Raw genomic sequence first — 22,250 nt, 5'->3', positions numbered from 1 at the left:
AAATGGTCCAGCAGAAAGAAGCAAACTGTACTATGTAGTAAGTGACCAAATTCAGATAGTCACTGGGAGGCAGGTTATTCCTTGGCTCATAATGGTAGGTGGGTTCAACATTTATGCCAGAGAAGAGAAGTTTTTCAAGAAATCAGGGCTTGAATAGCCACGTCTTCTTTCTTTTCATCTCTAGCAATCCCTTCTCATCCCCAACATTTAGAGTTAGTAACAAGTGTGAATAATTTTTGCTGTCAATCTTATTTAACTCCTCTTGGTCTCAATTTTCTCCTTGAATAAGAGAATAGGAAAGAATAAGCTCTAAGGTCTGTCCCAAATCTAGTATTCTATGATTCTATCTTTTCAAGAATACGACCACCTTTCACAAATTCACCATTATCACATTAGTATTATAGCATTCTTTGTTCTGTGTGTGCATCCTATATTCCTACTTAAATAATCAGCTTATAAAGGGTAAAGATCCTTCCTTTTGTCTCCTCCATAAGACATAACACAAGGCTGGGCATTCAGAAGGCACTCAATAAAAACATACCAATTGATGGATTGGTGCTTCCCTATGAAGATAGTACTCATATTTCTTAGGCCAATTAGATTCTTTTTCCCCTCTTTTGACCAATTCATTTTACAGCCACTTAAAATATAATCCAACAAAGGGTAATATTTATAGCTGGGACAGTTGTACACAACACAAAGACATCTACAATATATCATACTCACTGAATAATAATTTTGCTGCTAAAAATTCTTAAACTTACCAAACTTTTTTTTAAAAGCCAAACAGGAGGAGAGGACTATTTTGCTTTGGTCTGTTCTTTTCAATTTGCTTTTTTTTAAAAAAAAAAGGAAAAATGATTTGTTTCCTCCCAAAATAGTAATAAGCAAGAACTATACACAGTAGTGTGGATGTTAAGACATTTCTCAAAGTCTTTGCAAATGAGTATAAGATGGGAATGGGAGAGTGAGGAAATCAATAGAGAAACATTGCTACAGACACCATAATATACAATAAATTTAGATAATTTAAAATGAAAGGGAGGAAAGGGAAGCAAGAAGCAGCATTTCAGCAGCAAAGTGCTCAATAAAAAGTATATTTGTAGAGGAGTAAATATAAGCAATTTGGGGGAAGAATAAAGAAAGGGAATCAGTAGCATGGGTGAGGGCCTCAAAGAAAATCTGACATAGTTGTTCTGGGGGGAATTACACATTCCAAATCTGAAACCATCCAAAACAACTTTGGTTCTCCTATATTTACATCTTTGGATACCACAACTGAAGTGATATTTCCACAATGATAGCAATAACTTGGAGCCAACCTTACTGTTACCATTTTTCATCGTGTATAAAATTATAACCTTCATGCACCAGTTGATATACTCCAAAGAGAAGTTTTAAGTCATCATTATGAACAAATTCCTTTGTGACCTTCATCCCAAAAAGTCAACTTGCTCCCCATGGAATGATTGCCAAAGCATTTCCACCTTCAGGATACGACCATGTTAAGTCGCAAAATGTTCCTTTGTGAGGGATTTTCTAATTCTGTTCAGTGGTTTGGATTTGATCCATTGTTTTGATGTCTAGAGTTAGAGACTACCATGTATGTATAAAATCTGCTCACCAATTAAAGCTGCTACTGTGATCATATTGATGACATTGGTATAGTATCTCTAAGCAATAGCATTCCTATATTTGGCTTGGCTCTCATCTTCAGGATATCCTCTTAGATATTTGCCACGCTACACAATATCCACATACTTGTCCAAGTCTAAGAGCACCATTTTAGGAATAATAATCCATAGTGGCAGCAGTGATAGCACCAATTAGGATCTTGAAAAAAGATATCTCCAACCTTTTAGTTACCACTCAAACTACTGATAATGCTTTCTTAAAGTATCATCTCAAAATATCTTCATCAGGGTCTCTTAATGACCAAATTCAATGTTTTGGTTTTTTCTAATGAACATTTTACTTGAACTCTCTGCATCTTATTGCTGACTACTTCCTCTTACTGGATACTGTCTACTCGCTTGGCTTGGGAGATATCATCCCCTTGTGGTTGTCTGACCTCTCAAACATTCATCTATCTCCTTCAGTGATTCCTCATCATCTTCCTGACCTCTTAAATTCTTCTTTCTCCAAGCTTTAGTACTTAGCCAGTTGTCATGTCAACTTTTCTGTCTCATTCTTAATCATTTTCAACCATCTCCTCTATGGAGATGACTCACAAATTTCTGTCTTCAGTCTGATTCTTCTTTTTGGTGTTATTAGGTTTGTATTTCTAGCTGTCTATTGGACATCTCTAGCCAAATGTCTGCCTGGTATCTCAATATCACTCATCTGGGTTTGGTTTCCTTGTCCCAGGTCTTTTTTTAACTGTATCTTCTTTCACCTATCATATCATTGGTACCATTTATTCAGTTTCAGTTCCTTAAATTTCAGTATGTTTTTTGACCTATGAAGCTTTCTCATCTCTTGCATGCGATAATTTACTAAATCTCCAAATCTTTCCAATACACACTGTGCTCTCTGTTCTCACTGTTCCCACTGTAATATCAACCCTGAATAATACCCACTTAGACTATTGCCTCCTGAATAATGTTCAATTTCATTTGGCTAGCACTCATGATCTTCCCTACTCTATCTTTTTAAAGCCTTTCCTGCTTTAATTTGCATTAAGTACTCCTCCCTGCACTATGTAGTCCAGTCAAACCAAACTATCCTCATTTTTCCAAACCCTGCTCTCTCACATACCTGCCTCTGTTATGTAGACTATCCTACTTTTTTATCTGTATCATACCAACCACTTAAAGTCTAATTCAAATATTGTCTCTTCCATGAAGTCATATCTGACCTAAACTGAAAATAATGACCTTTACACCTGGACTTAACAAAGCACTTTATTCTGAATATATCTTGTGACATGTTGCTAACTATGTGGCTTTTGTATTCAATTATTGGACTATAAGTCCCATAAGAGCAAGGATGTATTTTTCCTACACTTTGTATGTTTAAAGAGCTCTGCTGTTGCTTAGAATGTGGTAGGTCCTTGATAAATATCTTTTGAAATTAAACAAATCAGATCCAGAAAATATCCTCAGATCCACAGAGTCAAAGAAAAACAAATGCAAAGTTTTCAGATTGATCCATCAGTCACAATCTGTAGCCATAGAATAGATATGGCTACTCAGTTTAGCCCAAAGCTATATTCCAAATAATAACATAATATCAATTATATAAAATTTGTGAAGTATCAGTCATGTGAAAGGATTATGCTAGAGGTTGGGATTAGAAAAATGGTAGAGGGAAGGTTTAAAATATTAAATATATACTACCCCTTCCCTTCAGTGAGTTTATAGTCTAGTAGAGAGGACAACATATTTACACAGATGAAAATAACACAAATTAGAATATGGTAAGGAATTATACATAGACATGAATTTAGACGGCTGCAAATCACAGGTGCTTAGAATGAATAACACAAGAGGACAAAAAAAATCAAATCTGATTTCCAAAAGACTAAGCCAGGAGCCATGACTCCTGGGATAACAGATCTCAATAAACACTTTTTTTGCCTAGACCTGAAAAAGATTTAGGCAGAAAATCACAGGTTTGACTGAGTGTGCATCATGACCTCATGCTCTCAGGGCAGAGAAATGGAAGGGTCTCAGATGCTTAGTTACACCTGGGATAAGTGCTGTCTATCCCCTGGGAATATTCTCAGACTCACATAGCCTAAATAATTTGCTCTTTTGGAAAGAAAGGGAAAAAAGAAAAAAGCTATAGTGAATGCATACAAATAAACTTCATGTTGACATGACAACTGGCTTTTTCCCTACTGGGAAGTATGTCACCACAAGGCTTTACACTAGTAATCAAACCTTTGCATCGAAGGACACCTGCTTATCGCTGGAAGAATAGTATATTGTTTTCCCTGCCTATTTACTATTTGGTCTATTATTTGAGCATTTAAGTAACACAATTAAATACACTTGGAGCTCCCAAACGAAGCCAAAATTTACCTAACCCCTGGCCAGTTGAGATAGAAGATTGTTTCACTCCAACCCCACTTCTTGGCTCCTGAGATACTCCCCACTGCCCAGTATGAAATGAAAGTCCTAATTTAAAAGAAGCACAGAATTAAAATGACTAGTGGAAATACCACTTACAAATGAAGAGAATTGCTGCTTTTCTTTGGGCTAACATTTTGGAAGTCTCAAACCTTGTATTTAAAAAACACACACACACAGAAGAGATAATGAACTCTTTGGCATCTACTGAAAATACTAGACTCTAGATCAGTCGGACTATGGGAAAATCACCGGCAAGGCCTAGAACCAAGATAGATGGTTTGCACATTGTAGGTATTTACTAAATTAAAAGGATTGTAAAAAAATTCACTTTTTCCATAATTCAGTCAATCTATTTGTTCATTTATTCAAAAAGGTTTTTCCCCAGATATCATAACTACTGTACAAGAAGTAGTATGGGATCAAAAGATGCATGCATACTCCTTGCCTTCCAGAAGTTTATAGTCTAGGTCAAATCATAAATATGAAACCCTTAAAGAATACAAAGGAACAGAGGGTCTCCATACCCCATCATATCCTATTTGATCTTTCCTTAAAAACTTATTAAAGATAGAGACTGTCCTTTCTCTGTTATTATAGTCTTAATGAGTGTTATATTGAATCTCTGGGAGCTTGAAGATCACCTTTGACTGACAAATAAGTCAGTTGGATGGAATGTTCCCAGGGAGGTCATGCAAGAGGCAGGAGGAGGGCAGTTGAGAATCCTGAAGAAGTTCTGGATCTTTGACCTGTGCTGAGGCTGGAGATCGGGGATCCTGGTCTGGGAGTGAGAGGGTGCAAACATCTCTCTACAAACTCTTCCTGTACTTGAGATACCGTTCCAACCTGTACCTGACCACCACCGTGGTGTCTACTGCCCCTAGATATTAGGAGTTTCATCATCTAGACATCTAGGTTTCCCAGGGCCCGGGAGGGATCCGGGAAGTGGGCAGGAGACGAAGAAGAGGGTGGAAAGGGTGGAAATAACTCAACTGTAAGGCTGAAGATCTATTGAAGAAGAAGTAAAAAATATCCCAGCAGTTTACCTTCTCTGGTTTAGTCCTGGCCAGGCTGAACCAGAGGGAAGCTACATTGATTCTTCATCTGCTAGCAGTTGAGATTTCATTAGTAATCATTAGAATAGAGTTTCCTATACCACAGTCCTTTACCCATATCCTTCTTGTTTAATATAAAGTTTAAAGTACCTTCCTAAAGCAGTTTCCAAGCTTGTTTTGGGAAGGGAGAAATCACAGTCAGAATACAAGGCCTTATCCTAGCTAAAGAGCCCAAATCAACATATCAATTAACCCCAGGTGGGTCCTGAAGAGATATACCTCTTAGACCTGAAGGATCCTGCCTGGGCAACTGTTATAAGGGAGAAGGGTCATCTTATTTCTCTCTGTACATCAATTTACCATTTCAAATAGATCAAGAGACATCCCATAATTATAACATGAGCTGCCAAGAGGAGTGAGAGGTACAGACCTGGATCTCAAGGCCAGTATCTGTCAAAGGCAGGACTTGAATCCAGGTTATCTCACTATGAGACAAATTTTCTCTCTACTGTGAAAAACTGCCTCTCGCACCTTGTGCATTATCTTATATTACTGTTATTTGCACAATTTTCTATGCCCCTGATATTGTGAGATCCATATCTAAAATGTGCATGTCTCCTAAAACTGAGAACTGTGCTTTTAAAAAAACTTAGAGAATTACTTATCAAATGTGTTTTGGATTGAAGTGGATTGAGTGCAAGAAGAATTCCGAATTCATTTGGGGCTGGGTTGGCTAGAGGAGGCTTAATGGAAAAGGAAGACCTTGAATGGGCAGATCCCTTTCAGTTAGGAAGCAGGATTGTAAATGCATTCCAAGTGGCACAAAGATGCCTTTAGACACAACTTTTATACCCTATAAATAGGCACTGAATCATGATCTGTTGGTTGATTTACATTAATCCTTATGTCTAAACCTCTGATTTAGATCCTTTGAGCAATGTAATGATTTAATTGGATGGCTAGAAAGAACTCCATCAGAGCAGAGTATGGAAGTTACCAAAAATAAAACTGGGGCTTGATGAGAGGAAAAACTTACTAATATTTTTGTTGCTATTCAGTCATTTTAGTCATGTTCAACTCTTCATGACCCCATTTGGGGTTTTCTTGGCAAAGATATTGAAGTAATTTGCCATTTCCTTCTCTAGTTCATTTTACAAAAGAGGAAAAGAAGGCAAATAGTATTAAGTAACTTTGCCCAGAGTCACACAACTAGTAAGTGTCTGAGGGCATATTTGAACTTGGGTCTTCCTGATCCTGGGCCCAGCACTTTAACCACTGTCCTAATTAGCTGCCTTTTCTTAACAAACATTAGAGCTGTCCAAAAATGAAAGGGGATGATTCTGGAATTTCAGTGGGTTGTGCTTCATTGGGAGTTTTCAAGCAAAGACCTCTGAAGGATCATATGTTGGATATATTATAAGAAGAGTTCTTATTCTGGTAGAGGTCAGATGACATGGTCTCTGAGGTGAGATTCTGTTCTATCAGTCATCTAGAAATAGTAAGTGGTACATCAGACAGACCTCTGGACTTGGAGTCAAGAAGACCCAAGTTTAAATCCAGCTTTAGATATTTTCTAGCTGTGAAACTATAGACAAATCATTTAACCTTCTGTTTCTTCCATTTCCCCATCTATAAAATGGGATAATAGTAACATCTACTCAAAGAGATGTTGTTAAGATCAAATGAGAAAATATTTGTAAAGAACTTAGCAGAATGTCTAGCATATGATATGGATTAAATAAATGCTAACTACTATTACTCCTCTTCCTCCTTTTATTGTTCAGTGTGTCCAGCACTTTGTGATCTGATGGACCGTGTATGGCACACCAACTTTGTCCATGGGTTTTTCTTGGTAAAGGTACTGGAGTAGTTGGCCATTTCCTACTCCAGTGGATTAAGGCAAACAGAGATTAAGTGATTTACCCAGAGTGACACAGCGAGTAAGTATCTGAGGCTAGATTTGAACCAAGTCTTCCTGACTCCAGGCACAGTGATCTATCAATCAAGCAACATAACTGCCCTGCTACGAATTCTACTATCTCTTTAGTTGTTGCATTGTCTTTGCCCTTACTGTTATACTTTGATTACTTGGGCCTTGAGATTTTGGAACTACAACCCTATATAGACAGCATAGATCAACCTTAGATAAAGCCTTTAATTTTGGTCAAGAGATACTAAAATTTTCACTTAAACAAAACAGACTATGCCCTTTAAGTTTAGTAGGGTGTTTCCCATTTCTATGTATAAACTGAGTTCCAGATTTCCTCAAATCCACTTCATCTACCAAATTTTTCTTAAATTTAATGCCCATAAAAAGAAATGCAAATAAAAAAAATCTGTTGTACTGCCTCATATTTATCAGATTGGCTGATATGACAGTAAAGGAAATGTTAGAGAGGATGTGGCAAAATTGGGACACTAATGCATTGTTGGTGGAGTTGTGAATTGATCCAACCATTTTGGGGGGTAATTTGAAACTTTGCCCAAAGGGCTATAAAACTGTGCATACCCTTTTGATCCAGTAATACTACTAGGTCAGAATCCAAAAGAAGATTTTTAAAGGGGTGAGAGGGCCTACTTGAACAAAAATAGATGTCTCTCAATTGGGGAGCTAAACAAATTGTGTCATATCTTAGTGATAAAATACTACTGTGCCACAAGAAATGATGAACAGAATGATTTTAGAAAAAGCTGGAAAGTTCTTCATGAACTGATACAGAGTGAAATAAGCAGAACTGAGAGAACAGTAATACATGGTAACAGCAATACTATATGATGATTGTGAAAGAATTAGCTACTCTCCGCAATACAAGAATCTGGGAAAATTGTGAAGGACTTCTGACAACAAATGCAATCCATCTCCAGAAAAAGAACTATTGGAGTCAGATACAGAAAAAAGCATACTATTTCCATAGTAGTTTATTTATGATTTTATTTTGGGTTTTAGTTTTAAATCGGTATTCTCTTACAACAATGACCAATATGGAAGTATGTTGTGCATAATAATACACGTATAACCCAGATCAAATTGCTTACCATCTCTGAGAGATGGAGGATAGAAGACAATTTGGATCTTATCATTTTGGAAAATATTCATTGAAAATTGTTTTATATGTAATTGGGAAAGTAAAATATCTTTGTAGGAAAAAAATTAAAGTTCATCTTGATTTGTTCTTCAGTTTCAAGTATTAAATGCCATTTGGTCTTGTGAACCACACAGCAGTTATAAATAAATGCTATGGAATTGAAGTTTGTTTGGGTTTTTTTTGAGAATAGAAAACCCACACTCCAATATCTTTATTTTTATACTTCAGATTATTTCCAGAAAAACTTCTTAATTCTTTAATTTTCCCTTCTCTCCAATAGTATATGGATAATCTAATTCACTTAACTCTTCTGACCTGCTCTTCCAGTCTACCACAGATAGCACAAGGATGGTAATACTTTTGTCATCACCCTCAAGTGTTCCAATTACACTGAAAGTCTTTCATTGGATTCTCATTTCACTACCCATCTCATTTCTCACCATGCCCCTCACAGCATCCCACACTCTACAATCTCAGCTGAGATCCTCTTTTCAAACTTTACTGAGAAAATCAAGGCTATTTCCCATGAATTTCCCCTATTCTCCTCTTCTCATGTTATAACTCCATGACATCATCATCCCCTAGGATTTCTGTTTTTGGCTTCAGTCTCAGATGAAGAGATCCTTCTCTATGAAAAGGTTATCCCTTCTTAAATGTACCAAATGTACCAATAATCCTATGCTATCCTGTCATGTCCAAATTGCCTTATTATTATTATTGTCTACCTTACCCTTCACTAATCCTCAACTCTCCTTGTTCTTTCTGTCCTTCCTACAAATATGCCTAAATCTCTTTTATTTTGAAAAAAAATTTAAACTAGATCCCACAGTACCTGCTATCATCTTAGAGCTTTCTACTCTTCTAGGTCAAATTCCTTGAGAAAACCATCTACTCTAGGTGCTGATACCACCTCTTTCTTCTTCCAAACTCTCTGAAATATGATTTTCAATTTTCATCACTCAATTGACAACCCTTTTTCTAAAATTACCAATGATGTCTTTCCTGGGTTTCATTTGAACATCTCAAATTACCTTTAGGACTACTGGACTCATAGACATATTTAAACTGAAGACATATTTATTCTTAAAATACTATCTTCCAGTCTTCTCTATTATTGTTGAAGGCACCATCATCCTATCAGTCATCTAGATTTTTAGCCTTGATATCATCCTTATTCTCCTTGTTGTTTCTGGTCCCATATCATATGCCTAATAGATTTTCTTCTGTCCCTCACCTCTTGTCTGGAGTATTGCAATTGCCATCTATTTGAAGCCTCTATCTTAAGTCTCTTGCCACTTCAAACAATTTTGCATATAAGCTACAAGACTTCCCAAAGCTCAGGTCTTAAAGTGCTATCTCCTATTAAATTAAATCATTGTTCGCTATAAGATTAACTATAAACTTCTTTTTGGTGTTTAAAGATCTTCATGATCTGTCCGCCTCCTTCATTTTCAGTCTTCTTACACATTACTCTCGTCTCCATATTTTATGGTCTATCCATACTGGCCTACTTGTTCTTCATCACCCATCTTCATTCCTGGAAAGGATTCCCTCTCTTCATACATCTGCTTCCTAGAAGTCCTATTTTCCTTCAAGACTCAGCTTGAGTGCTACATTCTATAGGAAATTACTTGGCCATTCCTTCCTCACACTTTTCTGGATGCACTATTGTGTGTATATGCACCTATAATAGCAACATTGTAATAATGTCTTTTATATAGAACCTACTATGTATCAGGATACTGTCCTAAATGATTTAAAAATCTAATTTGATCCTCAAAACACCCTGAGGTTCAGTTGCTATTACTATCCCCATTTTATAGTTGAGGGAGCTTAGGGAGACAATAGTTAAATGATTTACTTAAGATCACATAGTTAGTATGGGTCTGAGGATATTTTTAAATTCAGGTCTGTCCTAGCATTCTATCCACAGCACCACTAATTGTCTGATTTCATATTATTCCCTTTTTATATATTTTATGTTCTACCTCATGAGCCCTGCAAAAGGGCAGGCCAATCAAATATTTAGTTTAATTAGATGATATGACTATTGAAGAGATAGATTAAAATAGGGGTGGAACAAACACCTGATTTCATCAGGAATACAAGAATAAAAGAAATCAGTTTTCAAGGGACGCCTCTCCATATGTGGAGACTAAAATTAGAAATAAGTAGAAATGAACAGAAACCAAGACATTTCTTAAAATTCAATTTCAAAAGTCCTACTTTATTCTAGCTATAAGTTATCAATTATTTCTTTTCAATTTCCTTGCTGTAAGTCCTGCCTCCCCAACTAAATGGTAAACTCCTTGAGGGTAAGACCACTGTTTGATTTCCATATGCAGAAACATAATTAGGAATTTGTGCACCAGAGTAAAGTTCAATTGAGTGGAGGATAGGGAATGATAGCAGAAGTGCAGAAGACATTATATATAACCATGAAATCAGTCATATTTGGAGAGAAGACATCCCATTTACTAAAGAATTGAAGCCCCATACCTACAGAGATTATGCTGGGTGGGAGCAGAGAAGTGGCTCTAAGAGAGTAGTGATTAAATCCTGGGTCTGGTGACCAAGGTCTGTAGAGGATAAAAAGACAATGCAGAAGGGTATCAATTGCCATGGGAAAGAAGTCTGTCCTGCTAGAATATCAGTGCTATGGGGCCAAGTCCAAAGCTCCAATGCTAGCTGTGATTCTTCCTCTAGGATTACACCAGTTCAAAGCACTATCTTCCTGAATTACCATATAGCAGTCTGTACTCTACTTATATACTTACTATGCAACATATTTGTACATGCATGTTTTATTGTCTCTATTAGATTACAAACTCTTTGAGGGAAGGTACTTGGTAAAAAACAAACTAGTACCTTCCAAACTACTCTAATACTTTCTATATACTAAAGTATTAAATAAATGCTTTGGGAATAAATTAATGCTTGCATGAATTTTCGAGTCATTTATTGTTTTAAAAAAAAGAGGGCTAGAGCAGCTCCTTTACCTAGTTTATATGCTTTTCTCAGTGTATGAACAAATAGGAGGAAATTCACATTGTACCCACTACCCATTCCTCCCCAATATATACATCTCTTCCCTGCATTCATCGCATGGAAATTATGCCAAGAGTGAAATCTAGACTCAGGTAGTTCCCTTATGTATGAATATAAATTTTCTGACCAGAGGTCCTGGAAACAGGATATACTCTGATGTTCAGAAAAGAACAGAAGACAAAAAACATTTCGACTGGGGAAGGAAGGAGAGAGATCAGTAACTATCTTTGAAGTAATAACAGGCAGCTATGAAAGCAAAGTAAGTAGCATAAAGGAACATAAAGCCTTTTCAGTGAAAAGTCAAAAATTAAGTTCAACCTTTCTTTTTACAGATTGGGAAATAGGCCTAGACAGGGCTAGTGACTTAGCCAAGGCCACATAGCAGAGTAAGAACTAGAATGCAGATTTTGTGATTATTAGCTGAGAGCCATTTGCTTACACAGAAGCTCCCCAAACTCAAACCCCTACCCATCCAAAAAATTAATAATAGCTTTGAAAGTCACTTGATAGGTATATGGCTGTACCAATTCAACTCTGTGATCAAGAACAGTTAAAGTGTCACCCCTGTAACTGAAATGGTAATGCTTCCACTTTGATTCTCACCTCAGTTCTCATCCTCTATGAACTGGTAGTCCCTTGTCTCTAAGGACCACCTGCAGGCATAGTGGGAGACAACCTCCCCTTTCTTCCTTTATATCTCCCTAACTCAGCCTTTCCAGCCCACTTGGCTGCCAGGATAGCTATATCCCATATTACAAGTATAGAGAGGCCAGATATAAAATAAGAGCATGATGTTCTGGACCAGAAAGAGAAGCCACTGAACAGAGAGATGAGCTATTATTTGTAAATTGTCTAGCACAGTACCTGACACATAATAGATACTCTACAAGAACTATTATTCTTGTCATCATTTTTATTATTATTATGATCATTATTAATGAAAGGGGATATCTTTATATCGCTTCCTTTCTCCTCCCTACCCTTTTTGGCCTGATATCATAAGTGTAACTCATAGGAGACAATAGGAGGAAGGTAAATTTTTCCACCATTCAGGCTCATTCTTTAGCAATGAACCAATTTGTTCAGTATTGGATATTAAAAATAAATGAAGCAAAGGCTTCTCTTACTCAAAGGGACGGAGGTTGAGCTAGTCACCAGAGCACTGTGGGTTGAGAGCTCAGAACTTAGTGCAATATAATGGAAGTCTGTTTTAATAAAGTAAATCTTATGTTTTTTAACAATAAAACCCCCAAACAAATAGGTTCACATTGTCTGCTACCATTATTAAACCACAATAGGTATCAGCTGGGGAAAACACAGTACCATCATTGAGTTACATAGCAGGGAATTCTGAATAAACCAATCTCTAGTTAATAAGGTTTTGATATATGAAAGGGTTATGATGCCTCTATGGTTATGAAGCCCATTCTATTCCTCCAAGATCTTGTTAATGTATGTATTATCTGTATGTCTGATACTCTGGGCTGGTGGAACATATTTTTAGTTTATTTTATTTAAATAAGATTTAAAAAGGACAGAAAGCAAAAGTCCGAATCCAGGTTCAAAGAATAAATGACACAACTATAGGATGATGCAGAGCAGAGACTGGCCCCACCCCTGGATCAAGGCCTCAGTTTCCCTGAGCTCTCCTCATAGCTGTCTCCATGGCCCTTCTGTCATCATGGTGTCCTCCAGCCTCAGGCCACCCATCCCTGTTGAGCCCTCAGGAGGCCAGCATATCCTGGGGCTCACACACCTGCCTGAGTATGCTACTGTTGTGTTGCTTTCCATCCTCATTACAAAGATCTAATGTATAACATATTCCATGAACATCCAAAGATAGCCTTGTTTAATGCTGCTATGGAGAAACTGACTTTTTATGTTGTATCTGACCCAGAGAAGTTAGATCAAATTATTTCTTCCTTCTATGACAGACTGAGTAGGGATGTTGTCAGACATCAGTCTGGGTATGTTTTAATTGCTATGGAGGCTTTGGACTGATTGCTAATGGCTTGCCATCCTCATAACATCAGGCCAAGCTGTAGAAAGCTTTCTGCATATGGTAGCAAAGCTGCTGGAATCAGGAGAACCAAAATTTCAAGTTTGAGGAACTAATTATTTTGTCAGATTTGCAAATATTGAAGACACACCCTCTTATCACAGACATTATCATATCTTCATTTCTTAGTTCAATGCCATGTGTCATTCCTGTCATAGTTATCCAGAAACAAGAACAAAAATCTGCAAAGCTGATATCCGAGGAATTCAGAATATGCTTCACAAAAAAGTTAATGAGCTGTTGGGCAGCTATAAGGGAACCACAGCATACTAACAAAATTGTTCCATCTCTCTTATTTAACATGTAAAAAATGTAGGAAGTTGACAGTAGACTAGGCCCAGCAAAGAAGAAAGCCTTCTTGTGTTGTCAAAAAACTGTGAATGGCTTAGCTTCCCTAATCAAGACAATGATCCCAAAGAACCCCTGATGAAGAATGCTCTCGACTTCTGGTATAAGATGGCGGCAGAGTAGAAGGAAGGGCCAGACGTTCCTTACAACTTACTGATACAAAGCCTTACAAAAGGACAACAATCAAATTCAGATTAGTGAAGGGGCTCTGCCAAGGGGCACAGCCTTGAAGGTAGGCAGTTTGGGGGCATTTCCACTGTTGTGAGGAAGTTTATTATTTAAGAAACTTAGCAGGCAGGGCTGAAGTATTCTAAATGGAATAGGAAAGCAGGAAGTGTTGCTTCTCTCTCTGAGATAGACTCCATGGTGGTTGGGGACAAGATGTAACTGACCATTGGGAGACCTCAGAGGAAGTGGAGTTTGTACCCTGATTTCCTAGGATCCAGAAGGAAGACTGTCATCTGCTTGTGGGAGATTTTTTGGTAGAGACTATTAAACCCAACCTGAGTTGCTGGTTAACTTGGGCTGGGTTAGCACCCAGATCTACCCACCTGAAGGAGTACAGACCATGGTCCTTGAAGAGCTGCAACATCGCTGGAGTGTGACAGGACTCTGCAGTGAGGATGTCCCACTTTCCTTCCTGATATCCATTGTGCCCTGCCCTGCTGTAGTTTTAGCTTAGTGTAGATAAATCCATTTCCTGACCCTGAGGCTTGCCCATAGACTGGTAGAATATAACCCCCTTTTCCTTTCTTTAGACTATAGTTTTATTTAATTAAACCTGTGTTTATAAGCCCTCTTGTCAATATCATTTACTTCCAGTTTCTCTGACTCCCTGGCTAGGTGGGCCTCTGTGGCAGTTAAGGCCCAATAGTCACTCCTATCAACTGCCATTTCCGACACTGCCAAACCCAATTTTCCAGCTTTTTAAGTCCCCACCAATTGTCCATTCCTGTCTCCTACTCACCCTTCTGAACCCAGATAAATATTTAATTTAACCCCGTTTTTCCCCATGAGACCACACTATAAGGGGGTAAAGCTAGTCCTACCAAAGTGCAAACTGATCACCCCTCACCCACACCAACTACCATGCCAGAGTCAAAGTGAGGGCCAGGACAATCTCTAAATTCTTGCTGAGGGCACCACAGTCTTACCACAGAGGGCATCACAGAGCCTTGACTGTGAGACTTGAGACCTGTGGCTGGGGAGCACAGAGTGGAGAGTGAGGGAGTGGAGACAAGGCAGATCTGAACTGGCCACCCCAGACAAAACTGAGACTAAAAAAATAACTTCAGGGCAAGACACTTTAAAACCCACTACACCAAGAACTGCCTGCCCATCTCATTCAGACTTCTGGTGGAGAACCCAAGATAATACAAAGGAAAAAATGAGTACAGCAATGGTTACCAATGAGAAGGAACCACAATCCACAAATACCAAAAGAAATAGAGAAGGCCTCTGACCCTGGATAACTTCTATAGAGAAAAAGAACAGAGTTTAGAGGCAATATCAGAGAGAGAAAAACAAGAAAGCACATCCAAACTTTCCAAAACAAAATGGAAATTGGTCACAAGCTCATGAGGAACTCAAAATGGAGTGTGAGAACCAAGTAAGAAAGATAGGAAGAAAAATAGGCAGAAAAGTTGGAAATACAAATGCAAGTAATTAAAAAAGAAAGTAACATTTTAAAAAATAGAATCTCACATTTGGAAAAACAAACCCAGAAATCACATGAAGTAATTGGAGTTGAGAATTGACCTGCTAGAAGCCATGAAAAGAAGGATAGACTAAACCAAAAAGGAAAATCAAAAGATCATAGCTAGAAAACAGTGTTTAAAGACAAGAATTGGGCTCACATGAGAGCAAGAATTAATAAAGCAAAATCAAAAGAAGGAAAAATAGAAGGAAACATGAAATATCTCATTGAGAAGATGACTGACCTGAAAAAGAGGTCATGGAAAGGCAATTTGAGAATCATTGGTCTACCTAAAAATCTAGAAAAAAAACAGAAGCCTTAACATCATATTACAAGAAATTATCCAAGAAAACTACTCTGATATTCTTGAACAAGGGGGCAAAATAGATATTGAAAGAGTCTATACATTACCTTCTACATTAAATCCTCAAAAGGCAACGCCCAGGAATATAATTGCTAAATGTAAGAGTTTCCAAGATAAGGAGAACATATTGAAAGAAGCCAGAAAGAGACAATTCAGATATCAAGTAGCCCAAGTCAGGATTACATAGGAGCCTCCACAATAAAGCACAAGGCATGGAATATGATATTCAGAAAGTCAAGAAAATTGGATTTAAAACCAAGGATCACATACTCATGAAAACTAACTATATACTTCCAGGGCATTTAACAAAATAGAAGATTTCCAAGTATTCTTAAAGAAAAGAACAGAGCTAAATATAAAATATAATGTCCAAATACAAGATTCAAGAGAAACATGAAAAGGTAAACGAGAAACTAGGGGGGAAATTATTTGAGGACTTCAATAAGGTCAAATTGTTTATATTCCTATATGGGAAAATGATATGGTAACTCAAAAATTGTTTTCATTATCTTAGCAGATAGAATAATTATTCATAGGTAGAGGCAGGGGTCCTAAATGATTTAAGATATGTAAAACAAGGTGGGGAATAGAAGATGGCACCAAAAGAAACATAAAAGAAAGAAGAAAAATGGGATAAATTACACCACATAAAGAGTAGCATGGGAGGCAAAGGGGAAGAACACTATTATATGAAGGAGAGGAAGAGAGTGGTAAATTTTACTCTCAGTGGAATCACTTCTGAGAGGGAAGAGCATGTAGATCTATTGAGGAATAGAATTCTCTCTTATCCTACAGGGAAGTTGAGAGGGAAATACCAAGGGGGAGAGTGGGGCAGGGTGTACCAAAAGGGAAGGAAGGAAATGGGGGAGGGAATTTAATAGACTGTAAAGAAAAATAAAAGGGGAATAAGACGGGAGGAGGTAGGAAGGGAAGTAAAATAAGGTTGGGGGAAAAGGGGAGCAATTAAAAGCAAAAGACTGATGTAGAAGAAAATAATGAAAGAAGAAAAGAGAGTATTAAAAGAGGAAACCAAAATTATGGGGAATACACAGGTGGTAATTATAATTCTGAATGTCAATGGGAAGAACACATGCATAAAAAGGAAGCAAAGAGTAGAGTAGATTAGAAACCAAAATTCTACCATATGTTGTCTAAAAGAAACACTCATGAAGCAGATAGACACACACAGGGTAAAGATAAAAGGCTGGAGTAAAATCTATAGGATATCAACTGAGAAGAAGGCAGGAGATGCAATCATGATATCTGACAAAGCCAAATTAAAACTAGACCTGATTAAAAGAGATAGGGAAGGTAAGTACTGATAAAAGGCAGAATAGACAATGAGGAAATAGCAGTACTCAAAATGTATGCACCAAATGGCATAGCATCCAGATTTTTAAAGGAGAAACCAATGGAGTTTAGGGAGGAAAAGATAGCAAACTATATTAATAGGAGACCTTAACCTTCCTCTATCAGATGTAGATAAATCAATCAAAAAAATTAATAGGAAAGAAGTAAGAGACATGAATGAAATCTTAGAAAAATTAGAGTTAATAGATATGAGAAGAAAAATAAATAGGGACAAAAAGGAATACACCTTCTTTTCAGCACCTCATAGCACATTCAGGAAGATTGACCATGCAATTGGGCATAAAAATATGACAAAAAAATGCAAAAAAGCAGAAATAATAAATACAAACTTTTCAGATCATAATGAAATAAAGAAAATAATTAGTAAATGTACATGGAAAAGCAAATAAAAAAATAAGTGGAAATTAAATAATGTGAATCTCCAAAATTGGTTAGTTAAATAACAAATCATAGAAACAATTAATAATTTCATTGAAGAGAATGACAATGAGGAGACCTCATATCAAAATCTATGGGATGCAGCCAAAGCAGTATTCAGGGGAAAATTTATATCCTTGAGTGCATATATCAACAAATCAAAGAGGGAAGAGATCAATGAATTGGACTTGCAAATTAAAAAATTAGAAAGAGATAAAATTAAAAATCCCTAAATAAAAACTTAATTGGATGGGGGCAGCTGGGTAGCTCCGTGGATTGAGAGTCAGGCCTACAGACAGGCAGTCCTAGGTTCAAATCCTGCCTCAGACACTTCCTAGCTGTGTGACCTTGGGCAAGTCACTTGACCCCCATTGCCCACCCTTACCACTCTTCCATCAAGGAGCCAATACACAGAAGTTAAGGGTTTAAAAACAAAACAAAACAAAAAAACACTAATTGGAAATCATAAAAAATAATGGAGAAATTAGTAAAATTGAAAGAAAAAGAACTATTAAATTAATAAATAATACTAGGATGTGGTACTTTGAAAAAACAAATAAAATAAATTACTGGTTAATATAATAAAAAAAAGGAAAGAAGAAAACCAAAATAACAGTATCAAAGATGAAAAGGGCGACATCACCTCTAATGAAGAGGAAATTAAGGTAATTATTAAGAACTATTTTGCCAATTATATGGCAACAAATATAGCAATCTAGAGGATATGGATGAATATTTACAAAAATATAAATTGCCTGGACTAACAGAAGAGGAAATAGAATACCTAAATAATCCTATATCAGAAATAGAAAACAAACAAGCCATCAAAGAATTCTCTGAAAAAAAAATCCCCAGGGTCAGATTGATTCACAAGTGAATTCTATCAAACTTTAAAATAAAAACTAATTCTAATACTATAAAAACTACTTGAAAAAAAAGCAAAGAAAGGAGTTTTACAATTCCATCTATGATGCAAATATGGGTATGGATTCCAAAGCTAGACAAACCAAAATCAGAGAAAGAAAACTACAAACCAATCACGTTAATGAACACAGATGCAAAAATCTTACATAGAATACTAGGAAAAAGACTCCAACAAGTGATCATGAGGATTATTCACTATGATCAGGAGTGATTTATAACAGGAATGCCAGGATGGTTTAATATTAGGAAAACCATTCACATAATTAACCATATAAACAATCAAAACAACAGAAATCTCATAATCATCTCAAAAGATGCAGAAAAAGCCTTTGACAAAATACAACACCCATTCCTATGGAAAACACTAGCAAGTATAGGAATAGAAGGACCTTTCCTAAAAATAATAAACAGTATATATTTAAAACCATCAGAGAAAGCATCATCTGCAATGGAGATAAATTACATGCCTTCCCAATAAGATCAGGAATGAAGCAAGGATGTCCATTATCACCTTTACTATTTAACTTTGTACTTGAAACACTAGCAGTAGCAATTAGAAAAAAAAAAGAAATTTAAGTTATTAAAATAGGCAATCAGGTGACCAAGCTATCACTCTATGCAGATGATATGATGATCTACTTAAAGAATCTTAGAGAATCAACTAAATAGCTAGTGGAAATAATCGACAAGTTTAGCAAAGTTGCAGGATACAAAATAAATGTACACAAGTCATAAGCATTTCTATTTATTTTCAACACAACTCAACAGCAAGAGTTAGAAAGAAAAATTCCCCTTAACACCACCCTTCACCAGTGATGGGCAAACTATTCCCCATGGACCAGATCCAGGTCCTAGTTTGCCCATCACTGCCCTAGACAATATAAAATATTTAGGAATCTATCTACCAAGACAAACACAAGAATTATATGAACACAACTACAAAACACTTTCCACACAATTAAAACTAGATTTAAATAACTGGAAAAACTATTAATTACTCATGGGTAGGATGAACTAATATAATAAAAATGTAAATCCTACTCAAATTAATTTACTTATGCCATACATACCAAACTACCAAGAAACTTTTTTTACTGAATTAGAAAAAATTATAATGAAATTCATTTGGAAGAACAAAAGACCAAGAATATAAAGGGAACTAATGAAAGAAATTTGAAGGATGGGGGCCTAGCAGTACCTGAACTTAAACCATACTATAAAGCAGTGATCATCAAAACAGTATGTTACTAGCTAAGAGAAAGAAGGGAAGATGAATGGAATGGACTTGGGGTAAATGGCCTAAAGCAAGATAGTGTGTGATAAATCCAAATAGCCCAGCTTTTGGGACAAAAATCCATTATTTGACAAAAACTGTTGGGAAAATTAGAGATTAGGTTTAGATCAAGATCTCACACCCTACACCAACACAAATTCAGAATGGGTAAATGACATATATAAAGAAGGGAACGATAAGTAAATTAAGTGAACATAGAATATTATATCTGTCAGATCTATGGGAAAGGAAAGAATTTAAGAACAGGCAAAATATAGAGAATATGACAAAATGTAAAATGAATAATTTTGATTACATTAAATTAAAAAAGGTTTTGTACAAACGAAACCAAAGCAAACAAAATTAGAAGGGAAACAAAAAATTGAGAAAAAAATTTTATGACAAAAACCTCTTACAAATGTCTAATTACTCAAATTTATAAAGAACTAAATCAATTGTACAAAAAAAAAAAAAGAAAAACAAGCTATTCCTCCATTGATAAATGGGCATGGGACAAGATAAAGAAATCAAAACTATCAATAAGCACATGAAAAAGTGCTCTGAATCTTTCATAATTAGAAAAATGCAAATCAAAACAACTCTGAGGTACCATCTGATAGCTAGCAGGTTGGCTAATATGACAGAGAAGGAAAATAATAAATGTTGGTGGAGATGTGGCAAAATTGGGACACTAATGTAATGCTGGTGGAGTTGTGAATTGATCCAACCATTCTGGAAGGCAATTTGGAATTATGACCAAAGGGCTTTAAAATGACTGCCTTTTGATCTAGCCATACCATTGCTGGGTTTGTACACCAAAGAGATAATAAGGAAAAAGACTTGTAAAAAATATTTACAGCCACACTATTTGTGGTAGCAAAAAAAGCTGGAAAATAAGGGGATGCCCTTCAGTTGGGGAATGGCTGAATAAATTGCGATATCTGTTGGAGGCAGTATTCACTATTGTGCTGAAAGTAATAATGAAGTGGAGGAATTCCATGTGAACTGGAATGACCTCCAGGAATTAATGCAGAGTGAAAGGAGCAGAGCCAGGAGAACATTACACACAGAGACAGATACACTGTGGTACAATCGAATGTAATGGTCTTCTCTACTAGCAGCAATGCAATGACCCAGGACATTTCTGAGGGACTTATGAGAAAGAATGCTATCCATATCCAGAGAAAGAACTGTGGGAGTAAAAACACAGAAGAAAAACAACTACTTGATGACATGGTTCATTGGGGATATGATTAGGTTTGTAGACTCTAAACGATCACTCTATTGCAAACATTAATAATATGGAAATAGGTCTTGATCAATGATACATGTAAAACCCAGTGGAATTACTTGTAGGTTATGGGAGAGGGGAAAGAGGAGGGGAGGGGAAGAATATGAATCATGTAACTATGGAAAAATATTCTAAATTATTTAATTAAATAAATTAAGTCTTTTTAAAAATGTGGGGGGAAAAAAGAAAAATGATCTCTATGTCCAGAGACAGAACAGTTGAACTCTTCATGAAGACAAGCATATTTCCTAAGATACTTTTTTTAAATTTTTGTTTTATTTATGTGTTTTCTTTTTCACCATGGCTAACATGGAAATTTATTGGAACCCCAGAGTTCCTTGATATTATTTCTAATTTTTCTGGAGATCTTATTTGAATATTGAGAATTACCAGGCCAAGCAAAGTACAGAAATGTGAATAGTGTTGTTTGACAAGTTTTTGCACAGAGATCATTAAAAAGGAATTTGGAATTCAAAATTTTTTCAAATGGCTGATAAAAATTTACATGTAATTGAGAAATATTTAACAAAAGAAATAAAATAATTTTTAAAAAACAAGTGAGGTAATGGGAAGGGAATCAGAGTTATTTACCTTAAATTGAATTCCTTAAATTCTAAGGGTTTTAAGATCTATTTGGACCAACATAGTGATGCAGTTGTTAAAAGAAAAATATGATTTGGCACTGTATTAATTTGCAGAGTTTTTCCTTATTCTAAGATTGTGTATATCAGTGAAAGCATAGGTCCTCGATTTATCTCTAATGTGTCCAAATTGAGAGAGGCAAGAAAGTAACTGACCTCTGTATCAGTAGGATTATATATCCAGATAGAATTTCAATTCTGAATGATACATTTTCAAAGGGATATTAAAAAAAAGTAAATATGTTGAGAGGGGGAAAAGGGATTTTGATAGTCTCAAAACAAACCATGCTTCAGTAATTCATTCAACAAATGTTTTATCATTCAAATAAATATTTATTATTGAATGAATTGCTGTCATACATAAAAACATTAAGGAAGGAGGAACATTTCGACTGGAGAAGAGAATGGGGATTTGGGAAGGAGGGGTGATCATCTCTATATATATGGGGCTTTCATATAGGCAAAGAACAAATATATCATATAACTCCAGAGAGCAGATTATTGGAAGCCAGAAGATGGCAGATTTCAATTCAATACAGTGGTATCTTGAGACGCGAGTTAAATTCATTCCATGGCCAAACTTGTAACTCAATTTGCTCATATG

General features: G+C 36.2%; 1 protein-coding gene and 1 pseudogene across 1 annotated transcript in view; both read right to left on the bottom strand.

Moving 5' to 3' along the window:
- Nucleotides 1-22,250, bottom strand: part of SORCS3 (sortilin related VPS10 domain containing receptor 3) — a 690,838-nt gene that overhangs the window by 175,534 nt on the left and 493,054 nt on the right. The window lies entirely within an intron of this gene.
- Nucleotides 1,172-14,563, bottom strand: LOC123236622 (annotated as a pseudogene).

The sequence above is a fragment of the Gracilinanus agilis genome, chromosome 2 (genome assembly GCF_016433145.1).
Source record: "Gracilinanus agilis isolate LMUSP501 chromosome 2, AgileGrace, whole genome shotgun sequence".
Classification (NCBI taxonomy): domain Eukaryota; kingdom Metazoa; phylum Chordata; class Mammalia; order Didelphimorphia; family Didelphidae; genus Gracilinanus; species Gracilinanus agilis.
The sequence above is the reverse complement of the archived record's forward strand: the minus strand, read 5'-3'. Positions and strand labels throughout refer to the sequence as shown.